Below are 15,011 nucleotides of genomic sequence, written 5' to 3'. Positions count from 1 at the left end.
TTTTTTTTTTACAGGCAGAGTGGACAGTGAGAGAGACAGAGAGAAAGGTCTTCCTTTGCCGTTGGTTCACCCTCCAATGGCCGCCACAGCCAGCACACTGCGGCCGGCGCACCGCGTTGATCCAAAGGCAGGAGCTAGGTGCTTCTCCTGGTCTCCCATGAGGTGCAGGGCCCAAGCACCTGGGCCATCCTCCACTGCCTTCCCGGGCCACAGCAGAGAGCTGGCCTGGAAGAGGGGCAACCGGGACAGAATCCGGCGCCCCGACCAGGACTAGAACCCGGTGTGCCCGCACCGCTAGGTGGAGGATTAGCCTATTGAATCGCGGCGCCGGCCTTCCACATTGCCTTTACACATCTTCTGTGAAGCTTGGGCAAGGCTCCAATATCTGATTATTCCTGATTATTCTCTCGTTTAGCACTTGAATATTTTATTTTATAATTCCTGCTTTTGATCATTTGGTCAGTTGATCAAATGTAAGTAAGTTGATCACAACTTACTTCAGAGCAGGTTTGTTTTTTTTTTTTTTATTTTTTTTAAGATTTTATTTATTTGAAAGAGTTACAGAGAAATCTTCTTTCCCTCAAAATGCCACCATCACTGGGGCCGGGCCAGGCAGAAGCCAGGAGCTTCTTCTGGGTCTCCCATTTGGTTGGCATGGGTCCAAGCACCTGGTACATCTTCCTCTGATTTCCCAGTCCATTAGCAGGAAGCTGAATTGGAAGTGGAGCACCCACAGAGGATGCCGGCATCTCAGGCAGCGGCTTTATTCACAGTACATGCCCTAGAGCAGGGTTCTTGGTTTCTGCTTTCGTATGTTCCCATTTTCCCAGAGCAGACAATGAACATTGGAAGTACTCAGTGGACACTTCTTTATTTATGTAACTGCATGTAATTGTTTGCTTTTCCTTACTTTCCCTAAATTGCACTTACACACACATTTGTTTTTGCAGCTAAGAGAGGTGAACGATAAAGGATTTGGAGCAATCATTCTGGAGTTCATTGCATTCTGTGTTCTCAGTTCTCTGATTCGATTCGTACACATCCTGTAGAGCACCAGGAGACCACTCACTCTGGAGAGCCAGCTGACTACATGGGTGGGGGGAACTTCAGATTATTATTTAAAGTGCCCTAAAAGGAATTGGGCTATGCAGTCTCCAAGGTGTCCCCAAGGGTGTGGGCTTTGACAGTGAGGTAGGTGGGTGGGTGGGGCCTGTGTTTGCAGCCAGCATTGCAGAGGGGACCCAGCTTATTGATTGTGTGTGACAAAGTGATGCCAACTCTGCCCAGCCAAAATCTTCTCTATTTGGAAACTTGACTGCCTTAATGAGAAAATCCAAACTCTCTTACTTTATTTTGCTTTCCCTTAATATGAATAAATTTTTATTTCTGACCTATTTTTTGGCTTTATTTGATGATTTCACCTAAAGACTTCTAGACAGGGGCCAGTAATGTGGTATTGAGAGTTAAGCCTCTGCATGCGGTGCCGATATCTCTTTGGGCATCGGTTTGAATCCCAGCGTTCCACTTCCAATCCAGCTCCCTGCTGATACGTCTGGGAAAGCAGAGGGAGATGGCCCAGGTCCTTGGGCCCCTGCATCCATATGGGAGCATGGGAGACCTGATGAAACTCCTGGCTTTGGCCTGGCGAGGCCCTGGCTGTAGCAGCCTTTTGAGGAGTGAACCAGTCGATGGAAGATCGAAATCAGTTTCTCTCTTCTCTCTCCTCCTTTCTCCTCCCTTTTCCCTCCTCTTTCCCTCCCTCTTCTCTATTGGAATTTGGGGTTTTTATTGGTTCTAGCCATATAAGAAATGATTTTAATCTATAATGATTTAAAAACAATTATTTTGGAGCCAGTTATTTGGGGGCTGGTGTTGCGGCACAGCAGGTTAAGCTGCCACCTGTGATGCCGGCATCACCAATTCGAATCCTGGCTGCCCAACTTTCCATCCAGCTCCCTGCTAATGTGCCTGGGAAGGCAGCAGGTTTTGGGGGTGGGGCTTCACCATGTGGATGACCTGGATGAAGCTCCTGGTTCCTGGCTTCAGCCTGGCTCAGCCCTTGCCAATGTAGCCATTTGCAGAGTGATCCAGAGGATGGAAGATGTCTCTGTCTCTCCTTCTCTCTGCTATTCTGCCTTTCAGATAAATAAATAAATATTTATAGAAAAAGTACAACCGTTTTATGATATTTCTGTCAGTTTTCTTGAGTTAGAAATTTGTGTAGAGTCCTCCATGCATTAGTAGACAGTGACAGGTGTTGGGGCAGCAGGTAAATGAGGGAAGCAGGTTGTAGCTGGTCTGGCCTTGCTGGTTTTTCATATAACTGAAGGACCTGCCCATGTGGTCCTCCTACCTCCTTCCTCGTGGCATGGCAGACTCAAGGCAGTCAGATGGTTAGTACAGAGCTGGGTGCTTTAAGAGATCATTAGAAGTGAACCAGGTGGGGCTGGTGCTGTAGCACAGTAGGCTAATCCTCCAGCTTCCCATATGGGCACTAGTTCTAGTCCCGACTACTCCTCTTCTGATACAGCTCTCTGCTGTGGCCTGGGAAAGCAGTAGAAGATGGCCCAAGTCCTTGGACCCCTGCACCTGCGTGAGAAACTTGGAAAAAGCTCCTGGCTCCAGACTGGTGCAGCTCCAGCTGTTGCGGCCATTTGGGGAGTGAACCAATGGAAGGAAGACTTCTCTCACTGTCTGTAACTTTACTTCTCAAATAAATAAATAAAATCTTAGAAAAAAAAAGAAGTGAACCAAGTGAGAGCTGCATTGCATTTTTTGATCTCATCTCTGAAATAGCTTTACTTAATGCTGTGACCAGACACGCAGGTGAGGCAGTATAAATTCTAACCTGTGGTGGCAAGAGTGTCAGAGTTCCGCTGTCAGAAGCTGGTACCACGGTCGTCTTCGCAGAGTGTAACCTGCCACCATCCCGCCTGTGACCCCAGCCACTTAGAGTGCCCCAACATGCGCATGCACACTCACTGCTGCCCTCAAAGCCCCAAATCTCACTCCATGACTACAGCTGCAAGAAGTCCGGGATCTTCTCTTCTAAATCAAGTGCAGGTACAGATAGGGAGCCTTGAATGTCGAAAAGCTTTGAACTGAAGCTTCTTCCAAAAACCTTTGAATTGAAGAACTGAGTTCTCTGCCTTTCACACATCCAGCATTCAATGAGAAAATTCTGTAGCTCTTCCTGTTCAGAAATGAGAGACTGTTATGTTCCATAGCAAAAGCCAGTCTGAAACCCAGACTGCCCATTGCCATATCTGTAGTTAGCACTCAATCTGCTTCCTGGGAATTTGTTATTTGTCACTCTCTGCTCCCCCATGCCACCCCATACCTGCATCCCATGCTCTGGTTTCTGTCCCATGAATCATCAGTCTTTCCCCCAAAATCATGTCCCCCCCCCCCTTTTTTGACAGGCAGAGTTAGACAGTGAGAGAGAGAGAAAGAAAGTTCTTCCTTCCATTGGTTCACCCCCTAAATGGCCACTATGGCCAAAGCTTCACCGATCTGAAGCCAGGAGCCAGGTGCTTCCTCCTGGTCTCCCATGCGGGTGCAGGGCCCAAGCACTTGGGCCATCCTCCACTGCCTTCCCGGGCCACAGCAGAGAGTTGGACTGGAAGAGGAGCAACTGGAACAGAACCCGGCATCCATATGGGATGCTGACGCCGCAGGCGGAGGATTAACCAATGAGCCATGCACTGGCCTCAACATGCCCTATGTTATAGCTGACTTTTTTTCACACCTCAGTCTTCTTCCCATGCGTGGAAGTTTAGGGGTCCAAGCTATTTTATATTTTAAATTGTCTTTATTTTCTTTCATCTGCAACTGGGACATTTGAAAAAAACTATTTGAGGGCTTTTTATGTCTCAATTTACAATCCAGCCCATTAGCAAAAGCCACATCCCCAAATGTTCAAGATAATCACGTATGGACCAGCGATTCCGAGTCCCTGTAAGGCAGTGGTGGGACAGCACCCTGAAGGTTCTTAGCAGGCCTTTGTGCTGAGGGGAGGTGCGCTGCTGTGCCCTGAAGATCCTTCAAGGTGGGCATTTTGTTCTGCAGATGCTGGTGAAGATGCTTGTGTCCTAACTTGGATTTTGTTGGGTCAGCGCCAAGCTTTGACTCCTGACTTCAGCTTCTTGCTGGTGAAGGCATTGAGGAGCTGTGCTGCTGACTTAAGTGATTAGATTCCTGTCCCCTACTTTGGATGCCTAGATTGAGTTCCTGACTCATAGCTTTAGCCTGGCTCAGTCCAGCCCCACCCCATTCTAGATGTTGTAGTAGACAGTTTTGAGAGTGACATAGCTTTCTCTCTTTCTCCCTCTCCCCCTCCTCCCCCCCTCCCCCTCTCCCCCTCTCTCTCTCCCCCTTCCTCCCCTTCACCCCCCTTCACCCTCCCTCTCTGAGCCAGGAAGGGCAATGTTCTGCCTTCTAGTTCATTCCCTAAATGGCTGCAACAGCCAGGACTGGGCCGAGCTAAAGTTAGGAGCCAGGAATTACTTGTGGGTCTTCCATGTGGGTACAGGTGTCCAAGTACTTGGACTGGCTTCCTTTGCTTTTCCAGGCACATTAGCTGGAACTTGAACTTGATGGCAGAATCCCAAGCAGTGGCTTATCCCACTGCACCACAGCAGCAGTGCCTGTCCCACAGCCGCACCCTGATGCTGTTTCTTATTTTGAGACTGTTTTGCTTTCTGGAAGGACAGGGAATGCAAGATGTTTTACATTCAAAGTCAGAAAGTTTGTGTTGTTTTTTCTTTATAGTTGCTCTAAATTTTGCTGAAAACTGGTTTGTTTCTTAACTCATTTGTCTGTGCACATCTTAGAAGTAGCAAAAGGAAGCCAGGTGTTCCCATCTCTTTTCTGCTTGTCAGTATCCTTAGCTAGATCCTTAGAGTTCACTGGGTGCATTTTATGTGTGGGCAGCAGTTGTGCTACATTTGCTGCCCTTGTGTACCCAGAGTCTCTGCCTTCCAATAACATAATCCCAATTTCTGTGAAGTTCACACATTTAAACTCCCGGAGGCTCATCTGCTTCTACTGACATGTGTCTTGGGCACTTCTGGCTGCCATCTGCTCTCTGATCACGAGGCCAGTGCCACATGTTTGGAGTATTTTTCTTTTCTCCATTCCTGCTGTCTTTTTTTAAGATTTAATTTTTATTTATGTGAAAGCTGGAGTTGTAGAGAGAGAGGGGAGACAGAAAAAGAGAGCACAAATGAACTTCCATCTGCTGGTTCACTCCCCAGATGGCCACAATGGCTGAGGCTGGGCCAGGCAGAAGCCAGGAACTTCTTCCAGGTTTACTACATAGGTACAGGGGCCCAAGTTCTTGGGCCATCTTGCACTAGTTTCCTGGGTGCATTAGCAGGGTGCTGGATCGGAAGTGGAGCAGCTAGGTCTTGAACCAGCAAACACATGGGATGCCAGTGTTGCAGCTATGGCTTAAACCGCTATACCACAATGTCAGTCTCTGTATTTGTTTTTAAAATATATTTTTATTTTGGGGGCCAGCATCATGCTGTAGTAGGTGAAGCCACCAGTCTGTGATGCCAGCAGCCTGTATAGGCACCATTTTGAGTCCTGGCTGCTCCACTTCTGATCCAGCTCCCTGCTAATGGCCTGAGAAAAGCAGCAGAAGATGGCCCAAGTGCTTGGGTGCCTGCTACCATTGTGGGAGACCCAGAAGAAGCTCTTGGCTTTGACCTGGGCCAGCAATGGCTGTTGTGACCATTTGGCAGTGAACCACTTTCTTTCTCCTTCTCTCTCTATAAGTCTGACTTTCAAATAAATAAATAAATCTTTAATATATGTTTTTATTTGTAATTGGCACACAGTAATTATATATATTTATAGGGTATGAAGTGACATTTCAATACATGCATTTATGTGTGTAATAATCAAATCCAGGAATTACGCTTTTTAATTATATTGTCTCAGTTTTTTATTCCAGTTATCTTGCTTTTTAACAAGTAACTAATTCTTACTGGCATAACATAGCTGAAACAGTTTCATAGACTCGTGGTTTCTGCTGGTCCAGGGTCTCTTGTGCATTTACAATCCGGTGTCAGGAGTTGGAGCGGTGAGAAGCTAAAGCAGCCAGGACCTGCCTGGCATATCTTCACTCACGGAGTCTCGAGGCTTTCTTGTTTTTTCTCATTGGGTAGTTTGGTCCTTCTAGCAATGTAGTTCCCCTGGATAGTCAGATTGCTGAAGTGAAAAGATTACAGTGGCCGGCGCCGCGGCTCACTAGGCTAATCCTCCGCCAAGCGGCGCCGGCACATTCTAGTCCCGGTCGGGGCGCCGGATTCTGTCCCGGTTGCCCCTCTTCCAGGCCAGCTCTCTGCTGTGGCCAGGGAGTACAGTGGAGGATGGCCCAGGTGCTTGGGCCCTGCACCCCATGGGAGACCAGGAAAAGCACCTGGCTCCTGGCTCCTGCCATCGGATCAGCGCGGTGCGCCAGCCGCAGCACGCCGGCCGCGGCGGCCATTGGAGGGTGAACCAACGGCAAAGGAAGACCTTTCTCTCTGTCTCTCTCTCTCACTGTCCACTCTGCCTGTCAAAAAAAAAAAAAAAAAAAAAAAAAAAATTACAGAACGTGTATTTTAGTAACTAGGGTGGGACCTTAATCAGATGTTGTGACATTGTCTTGGGATTTATATGATGTCACTTTGCTGCAGTCATAAGCTCACCCAGATTCAAGGACAAGGAACCTGTCAGTAGGAGTGTGCTTAATGACACATTGTAATGTCAGGTGTTGTGGAACAGCATTTTATTTTATTTTAAAGATTTATTTATAGTGCTTGCTTCATATATACTAAATTTGGAAAGGTTTATTTATTTATTTGACAGTCAGAGTTACACAGAGAGAGAAGGAGAGGCAGAGAGAGAGAGAGGTCTTCCATTCTCTGGTTCACTCCTCAATTGGCCGCAAGGGCCGTAGTTGTTGCGCTGATCCAAAGCCAGGAGACAGGAGCTTCTTCCAGGTCTCCCACGTGGGTGCAGGGGCCCAAGAACCTGGGCCATCTTCCACTGCTTTCCCAGGCCATAGCAGAGAGCTGGATCAGAAGTGGAGCAGCCAGGACTCAAGCTGGCGCCCATATGGGATGCCAGCACTGCAGGCGGTGGCTCTACCTGCTACGCCGCAGAGCCGGCCCCGTGGAACAGCATTTTAAATCTCCACCTAGAGTACCTGCATTCCATACAGAAGTGCTGGTTTCAGTTCCTGCTACCGTATTTCTGATCTGACTTTCTTCTCATGCATCCTGGGAAACAGCTGGTGATAGTTCAAGAGCTTAGGCTCCTTCTTCCCAGATGGGAAACTGAGTTATGTTTCTGGGCTCCTGACTTGAGGCTGGCCTAAGCCTGGCTGTTGTGTGCATTTGAGAAGTGGAAGATCTACCTCTCTCTGTCTCTGTCTCTCTTGCTCTGCCTTTCAAGTAGATGAAAATAGGTAAGTGGACATCCCCCTTTTACCCCCTGGCACCAACACCATCAAAGAAAAAAAAAGTGTATAAGAACATTAGGGATGGAAGAGATGTTATGGGCATGTTTGCAAAACACAGTCTGCCTATACTTTGTATCCTGGTTAACTCTAAAGTTGGCAGACAATAGATCCAGATGTTGATAGAGATGTAGAACCTTTGATGCTAAAAACTTAACATCTTTATTTTCATTCTCACATTTTGCTAGTTAAATATCCAGTGAATTTTGAGTTATAGCATTTAATGGCAATCTAAGTTGGTTGTTTTTCTCTTAGCAAAGCCAAAATTGTGATTGTGGGTGGTACATGTTTTAAGTGGTATCAAATTCTCAGGCATGCAGAATTTATGAATGGTAATAGTTTTCACTAGCCAGCTATTGAAACCTTGTGTTTTTGTAAGAAAAGAGGAAAACTGTCCCTTAAAAATGAGGAGAAATGACATTTCTTCCTGAAATCTAGCTCTGCATAAGTATTGGCAGATTGTGCCAGTGATTCTTAAAATCAATCTTTTAAGGTATCAAGAACCATATGGTTGAGCTTCATGAATATGAGCAGTGAAAACTTCTTTTATGGCGACGAAAGTGCAGCTGCCAACGTCTCCTTTCTTCTTGGCCACATCAGCGTAGTTTATCTTCCGTCACTACATATGTGGGCCACGTGTAGCTTTGGAAAATATTTGACTGCTTCGGATGTTTAGTCTGCATAGGCTGGGCTCTGTTCACTGCCTCTTATTATTTTCGTTTCCCCTTAGCTTTCAGCAGCAACATTGTGCAGCTTGGTCTTGTGAGAGCCAGGTATGCAGCGTCTTGGGAAAACCAAGGACCAGAAAGCTGGTACCTGTGTGAAGCCCAAGTGCACCTTCACAGGGTTACCAAGGGACCAGGTTCCATGGAGCCTGCTTGAAAGGATCAAAGGTGGTAAAAAATGAAGGGAGAGTGCCAGAATCAGTCCTCCCAGTTCATGAGAATTACTGTACCTAACAAAGCACACCACTTTGTGGCCGCCAACTTAGCCTTTGACAATGAAAATTCAGTTATTGCAAAATTGAAGGCAGTGTTTCTTAGTGAATCATTAACTAATAAGAACGATGTTCTAGAATACAGCCAAAGCGTGGATAGAGTGGAATCAGTTACACTAGAATAAGTTTCAACACGGGCTTGTTTGTTCCATGTAATTACCATAATTGTACCTCAGTGACTCACCCTCAGGGCAAATCCTGGGTGCTATAACATGAATTCAACCTAGAAGCTTGATACAATTGGTAATAGGTTTGCTCTTTTAATTAACACCTGATTTTTAAGACTGTTGAACTATCTTTCATACAAGAGAAATTAAATCATTAAGGAGGTAGTAAACCTGTAAAAGCAGCATACAGCAAAGATAACATGAAAAACATTGACGGGACAGGTGTTTAGCCCATATCCAATTTTGGAGTGTCTGGGTTCAATTCTTGGCTCTGGCTCCCAACTCCAGTTTCCTGCCAATGAACCTGGGAGGCCGTGGTGCCGGCAGTTCATGTAATTAGATTCCTACCACCCACTTAGAAGACCTAGATTTCATTCCCAGCTCCTGGCTTTGGCCCTGACCCAGCCCCAAGCATTGTGGGCATTTGGAGAGTGAATTGGCAGATGGAAGCTCTGTTTGTCTATTTTGGTCTCTTTACCTCTTTCTCCCTCCAAAACAAGAAAAAACATTGAAAACTGAATTATAAAAATAGTAGATGTGGGTAGATTATTGGGATGTCAGGTTTTGCTAAAAATATTTTAAGACTGGAGCTGGCTTTGTGGCACAGAGGGGTAGGTCACTGTCTGCAACGCCAGCATCCCGTATCAGCACCGTTCATTCTTGATTGCTTCGTTTCTGATCCAGTTTCCTCCTAATGCATATGAGAAAGCAGTGGATATGGCCAACTTCTTGGGTCCCTGCCACCCATGTGGGAGACCCAGCTGGAGTTCCTGGCTTCTGGCTTCAGTGTGGCCCATTTCTGGCCATTTGGGGCCTGAAATGGCAGATGGAAGATATCTTTTTCTCCCTATTTCTCTGTCAAAGACATTTTAAAAAAAGTAAAATCATTTCAGTTGATTCTTTTTGCATCTGAGTGTACAATGAAAGATATGTACCAATGTGTTTTTGTTATTTAGTTTGTCCTTACTTATTCTTGCAAATTAAACGTGTCCTTCATTTCCTTTAAGAGGGATTTAAATGTCGTATTTACTAGTTTTCTTACCAGATTCTAGAGCTTATTTCAAAGGGGGCTGGTGACTGACTCATTGATGATCATGGTGGTAATGGTGTTAAGTACATAAGTTCATTGTACAGGTTCCTGTAAGCCAGAATTTAGTAATGATTTACAAGTAAAACTTTTAGGCCTTTATATTATTTTGCTTGCCTCATAAGCATTGCTCCCTCCCAGCCTCTGTTCCACAACTCAGAGCTTAGCCCTGTGCTTCCTACAACTGCTCAGTGGGCTCTTCGTTGCTGGTGGCACAGGTCCTCTCCTTGTCTACTGACACTCCATGCACTGCTGTCCCTGTGCAAGCTCTAGGGAGTTGGCTGACACTCCTTGTACAGAAGAAAAAGCCTATCATAGCTGGACCTCTTTCTGGAATGAATCCCCTCTGTCCCTCTCCTAGACCCTATTTGCGTTCCCTAGGGGATTAGGTGCTTGTTTTATTGTCACTTATGCTTTGCTCTTGCTATGCTTTTATTACTATGCATTATAGATTTTTGTGTGCTATTTGGAGGTAGTGGTTGTGTCTTATTTATTTTTGTATGTAATAGACGCCTGGCATAAATTAGATAACATTATTTCCTAAGGCATGAGCGACTGAGTGAAATCATGGCCCTATTTGAGTTTCAGTTGAGTGTGCAATCTTTAATCAGCTGTCCTTTTTCTTGTTGATCCCTCCTTCTTGCCAGGACAGAAGAGTGCCACTCACTGCAGGGATTTGCAGGCTAGCGAGATGGAGAGAGGGCTTGCACGCGCTAGTGTCTGTGTGCAGCCTGCAGCACTCTGTGCTGCCTTCATGGTTCTTCCCTTCCAGAGTGTGAGGCTGATCCGTCTTCACTGTCGAGGTGTTTGTTTAAGGAAGACTCTCAGTGTGCCAACAGCGTGTAAGTCATAGCTCCTGATTTCAAGTAAGGCGTTGTCTACTAGAAAAGGGAAGACAGACAGGTGTCTGTTGTGACTCGAGAATACTGTGTGTTTCAGTGAAGTGCAGAAAGAACGTGAAGGCCGTTTTGAGATAGGGAGATTACCCTGGCTGGCTTATCAGGTAGATCTTTAAGAAGAATGGTTTGAGTCGAAGTTGTGATTCATTTCAGCTCACATGTTTTGAATTCCTTGACCAATGGGCTGTGCAGAAAAATTTGCTGCCTTAAATTCCTGTAAAGAATAGTCTGTAGTAGTGTAATATTTATATATGCAATCTTGATAAAATATTGTGTAGGTGAGGTAGAGGAGTATCAAGCTTATTTTCTTTCAAGTGGTTGCACTTGTAATGAAGTCCTTTGAGTAGTGGTGTGTTGCCCTGTGCTAATGGGAGCTGACTGGGAACGCCTGGGACTACCAGGCTGCAACACAATCGATTCAGGTTTAAACCAGCCGGGTTGCTTTCCTGCAGTGGGACCAGTACTTGGTGCTTTTGCTTTTCTTACAGGTTTTAAAAATAGGTTCATTTATGTATTTGAAAGGCAGAGTTACAGAGAGAGAGGTCTTCCATCTGCTGGTTCACTCCCTAAATGGCCCCAAAGATCAGGGCTTGGCCAGGCCAAAACCAGGAGCCTGGAACTTCATCCAGATCTCTCATATGGGCAGCACTTGAGCCATCTTCCACTGCTTCCCAGGTGTGTTAGCAAGGAGCTGGATTGGAAGTGGAGCTGTGCTGTTCAAAACAGCACTTGTATGGGTGCCACAGTCACCAGCTGTGGCTTAACCTGCTGTGCCACAGCTCCAGCCCCTGCTTTACTTAAAACTTAATTTAGTCTGCATAGTTTATGTTTGATTATCAACTGTTAAAAAAACAACCTACAGTGACACTAAGAGCTGGAAAATGTGACTTTTTATTACAATTTGGACAATATTTTCTGCTAAGTTTACTCCAAGTAAAAGTATTCCAGTGTGTTTATTTGAACAATAGAAATGGCAGCTGTCCTGGATAAATGCATTCAAATGTTTAAGCCGTCAGGCAAACTCATGATGAGTCTCAGGTTCCAACAGTCTTAGGAGAGCAGCAGCACTTACTTTCAAAGATCACTCCTCCTTGAGTCATGAGCTCTCGGGGCTGAGCGCTTATCAGAACAACGTGCCACCAGATGATGTAGCTTCTGGCAGAGGGGATCCAGCACACATGACCCACACTAGCAGAATCCCGGCGGGCAGTGTTAGGAATAATAAAAAGGGTAAGCGAAATTCACATCCTATTTCCAGTGTTCTGTGCCTCTTTTCTTCTCAACACAAACAAAATTATTCACAGATTATCAGCAAGTGGGGTCTAAAAAGCACGAGGAGAATACAGTAATGCAATGAACTGAAAAATGGATGTAACTGCCTTGGGCATTTCCAAAAGAACTCATTTGAGAACTGACTTTGTAGAGAAAAGCACTTCAATGATTTCGTTCATTTTTGTTGTCCTTAAAGAGAGGTTGCTAACTTTAGAAAGGAAGGGATATGGCTCCTTTTTATCAGAGTTCCAGGTAGAAATTCAACAGTTAGATGCGTGGCAGAAATTTCCAGTCAACTTTTTATCTTGCAATTTCTGTTTACGTTATTGGACTATTCCAGCAGTTTGTTCCATGGAAGGACGTGGCTCCTGGCTTTGGATCAGCATGATGCGCCGGCCATAGAGCGCCGGCCGTGGCGGCCCCTGGAGGGTGAACCAACGGCAAAAGGAAGACCTTTCGCTCTGTCTCTCTCTCTCACTGTCCACTCTGCCTGTCAAAAATAAAAAAAAAATAAAATAAAAAACAGTCGATGTTAATGTGCAGCATGGTCTAAGAACCACTAACCCAAGACAATGCATATTTCAGCCACCATGTACTTGTTTGACTTCAGTGTCTGCAACCCTCATGCCCACCCGCTTGTTGCTTAAACACCGAATATGTCTTTTTTTTTTTTTTTTTTTTTTTTGACAGGCAGAATGGACAGTGAGAGAGAGAGACAGAGAGAAAGGTCTTCCTTTGCTGTTGGTTCACCCTCCAATGGCTGCCACAGCCGGTGCGCTGCGGCCGGTGCACCCCGCTGATCTGAAGGCAGGAGCCAGGTGCTTCTCCTGGTCTCCCATGGGGTGCAGGGCCCAAGCAGTTGGGCCATCCTCCACTGCACTCCCGGGCCACAGCAGAGAGCTGGGCTGGAAGAGGGGCAACCGGGACAGAATCCGGTGACCCTACCAGGACTAGAACCCGGTGTGCTGGCGCCACAAGGCGGAAGATTAGCCTACTGAGCCGCGGCGCCGGCCTGAATATGTCTTAATCAGGGGAACTTTCCATTCACTGTTCCTTCTGTTTGAAACGCTCTCCCTTAGGAGAGCATGGCTGGCTGCTTTTCACCATTCCAACCTCTGCCTCAGTAGAACTTTCCTTAAGTTCTCTGTCTGAAGCTTTCTTTCCTCCAGCCTACTTTTTACCTATATGATGTTGTCAGGTTCGTTTGTTTTTCTTTTTCCTACTGGAATGAAGTCTCAGATGATAGACACCTGGCCTATCTGGTTCGCCATCATATTCCCAACACTTAAAATCAAGCACGTCACATGGCAATGGCTCAATAAGTATCTTGTGAATCCATGAACAATATGCAGATTAAGCAGGCTTGTAGCAGAGCAGGTGTTTGGCAGAATAGTTAAGTTGATGCGTGGGACATGAACACCTCATGTCAGAGTTCCTGGTTTGAGTCCTGGCTCCTTTGCTGCCAATCCAGCTTCCAGATAATTCACACCTTGCAAGACAGCTGGTGATCACTCAAGAACATGGGTTCCTGCCACCCATGTGAGAGACCCTTGTTCAGATCCCAGCTCCTGGGTTTGTCTTAATCTAACCCCAGTGATTGTGGGCATTTGGGGTAATGAAGCAGCAGATGGAAGGCCTGTCTCTGCCTTTCAAATAAATAAATAAAATTATTTTAAAAATAAAAATAAGAATTAAAGGCATGAGTAGAAATGTCAACAGAGAAGTATACAGGAAATGCGGCAGCCCTGACTGAATATGGTCAGGTTTGTCTCTGTGCGGTGTGTCTGTGTCCTGCTGTTGCCATATTGCCTTGGAGATCCATGTACCAGTTTGTCTTCCCTCACCAACTGAAAACAGAGACTGTGGTGCAATGTGCGAGGCCCACAACAGGTACTTAGGATGTGTTTATCGATTGACAACATAGAGTACATGCAAAATATTTCACAAGCATTAGAACTGATAATTAAGGTTATGAACTGCATTTCTCAGTAATTTAAGCTGAAATAGTTTTTAATAGAATTAAGCAACAACATGAGAATATCCTAAGCCAACTGGTGGAGTGTGATATTTTGCACGCTTAGGAAATTAAGAAAACGTTGTTGGCGCCAATGAGTCTGAGTACTGGCGTCCAGCTGATGAGTGGCTTGTCATTGAACGGGGTTTTCATCACTCACTTGGGACTTTTATACATTATTTACTCTTTTGCTATCTTTTCAATAGTTGCTATTCAGATAGATGCATTTTCCAGTAACACCTGATATGCATTTTAAAATGTAGCTTTTAATTGATGTTGATTGCCAGTAAACCCAATGATAACTTTTCATCAGTGTGCTTTGAACTTTGTTGTTCTACCCCAAAGAACTTACTGAAATCTTTGGGCCCATAAATATTTAAAATTCTCTATGTTGAGGCCCTATTGGTCGCACGGGTACTCTTGTCGTAATTGTAGCGCTCGAATCCTATTTAAAGTTCCTGTATCAGAATGTATCCTGATGCAGAAGCTCTACAGTAGTATTACATGGAATTTTACCTGGTGGTGAGTAGGTCTTTCACAAGGAAACCTGCACAGATGAAAGGGACATATTTTCATTGCCTCATTTTCTATCACAGTAGAAAGAGGAGTTGGTTGTTCAGACAGAAATGCTTTTCGGGTCCCAGAAAATTGGACTGAAATGCAGTGTTATCTCGTCAGTGGGAGCCTGGGAACTCCACATGCTTTTTCCCCTCTGTGTTTAGGAGGAAACACTACCCGGACAAGTTAAGCCATGTGTCACATTTCTAAGAAGGAGACAAAAAGCAAGGAGTCTTGATACGAGTGTCCTAGCATCCAAAGAAATCTTCCTTACCCTGATTTGTCTCTGCATTCCCACCTACTTGGATCTGGTTCTGTACAGACTTAAGTGTTACTCCGTAGGAATGAAGGTTAGCAGGAGGTCATTCTGTGAAGAGACACAGAAGTGTGGAAACGCTGCACACGGCTTTTCCAGTGAACATGTGGTTTGGTGTGTCAGGAGAGTGCTATGTGGGATTTGCATTCTGGGCGAAGGGGAAATGAAACTGAAAGCGTGGGCCCAGGTCA

The 15,011-nt window shown here is 45.5% G+C and overlaps 1 protein-coding gene across 4 annotated transcripts in view; it reads left to right on the top strand.

Moving 5' to 3' along the window:
• The window catches only part of BMPR1B (bone morphogenetic protein receptor type 1B), a 443,407-nt gene that overhangs the window by 232,279 nt on the left and 196,117 nt on the right, over positions 1–15,011 (top strand). The window contains exon 1 of one of the 4 annotated variants that reach the window (XM_089302609.1): positions 11,872–11,890. The exons of the other annotated variants lie outside the window; for them this stretch is intronic. The gene's annotated coding sequence lies outside the window, so the exon portion shown is untranslated. Of the gene's footprint in view, positions 1–11,871; positions 11,891–15,011 lie in introns of those variants that run through there. 4 annotated transcript variants of the gene reach the window in all.

The sequence above is a fragment of the Oryctolagus cuniculus genome, chromosome 8 (genome assembly GCF_051225735.1).
Source record: "Oryctolagus cuniculus isolate XC-2025 breed Fujian yellow rabbit chromosome 8, ASM5122573v1, whole genome shotgun sequence".
In the NCBI taxonomy this organism is placed as follows: Eukaryota; Metazoa; Chordata; class Mammalia; order Lagomorpha; family Leporidae; genus Oryctolagus; species Oryctolagus cuniculus.
This window is presented reverse-complemented; position numbering and strand designations above follow the sequence as displayed.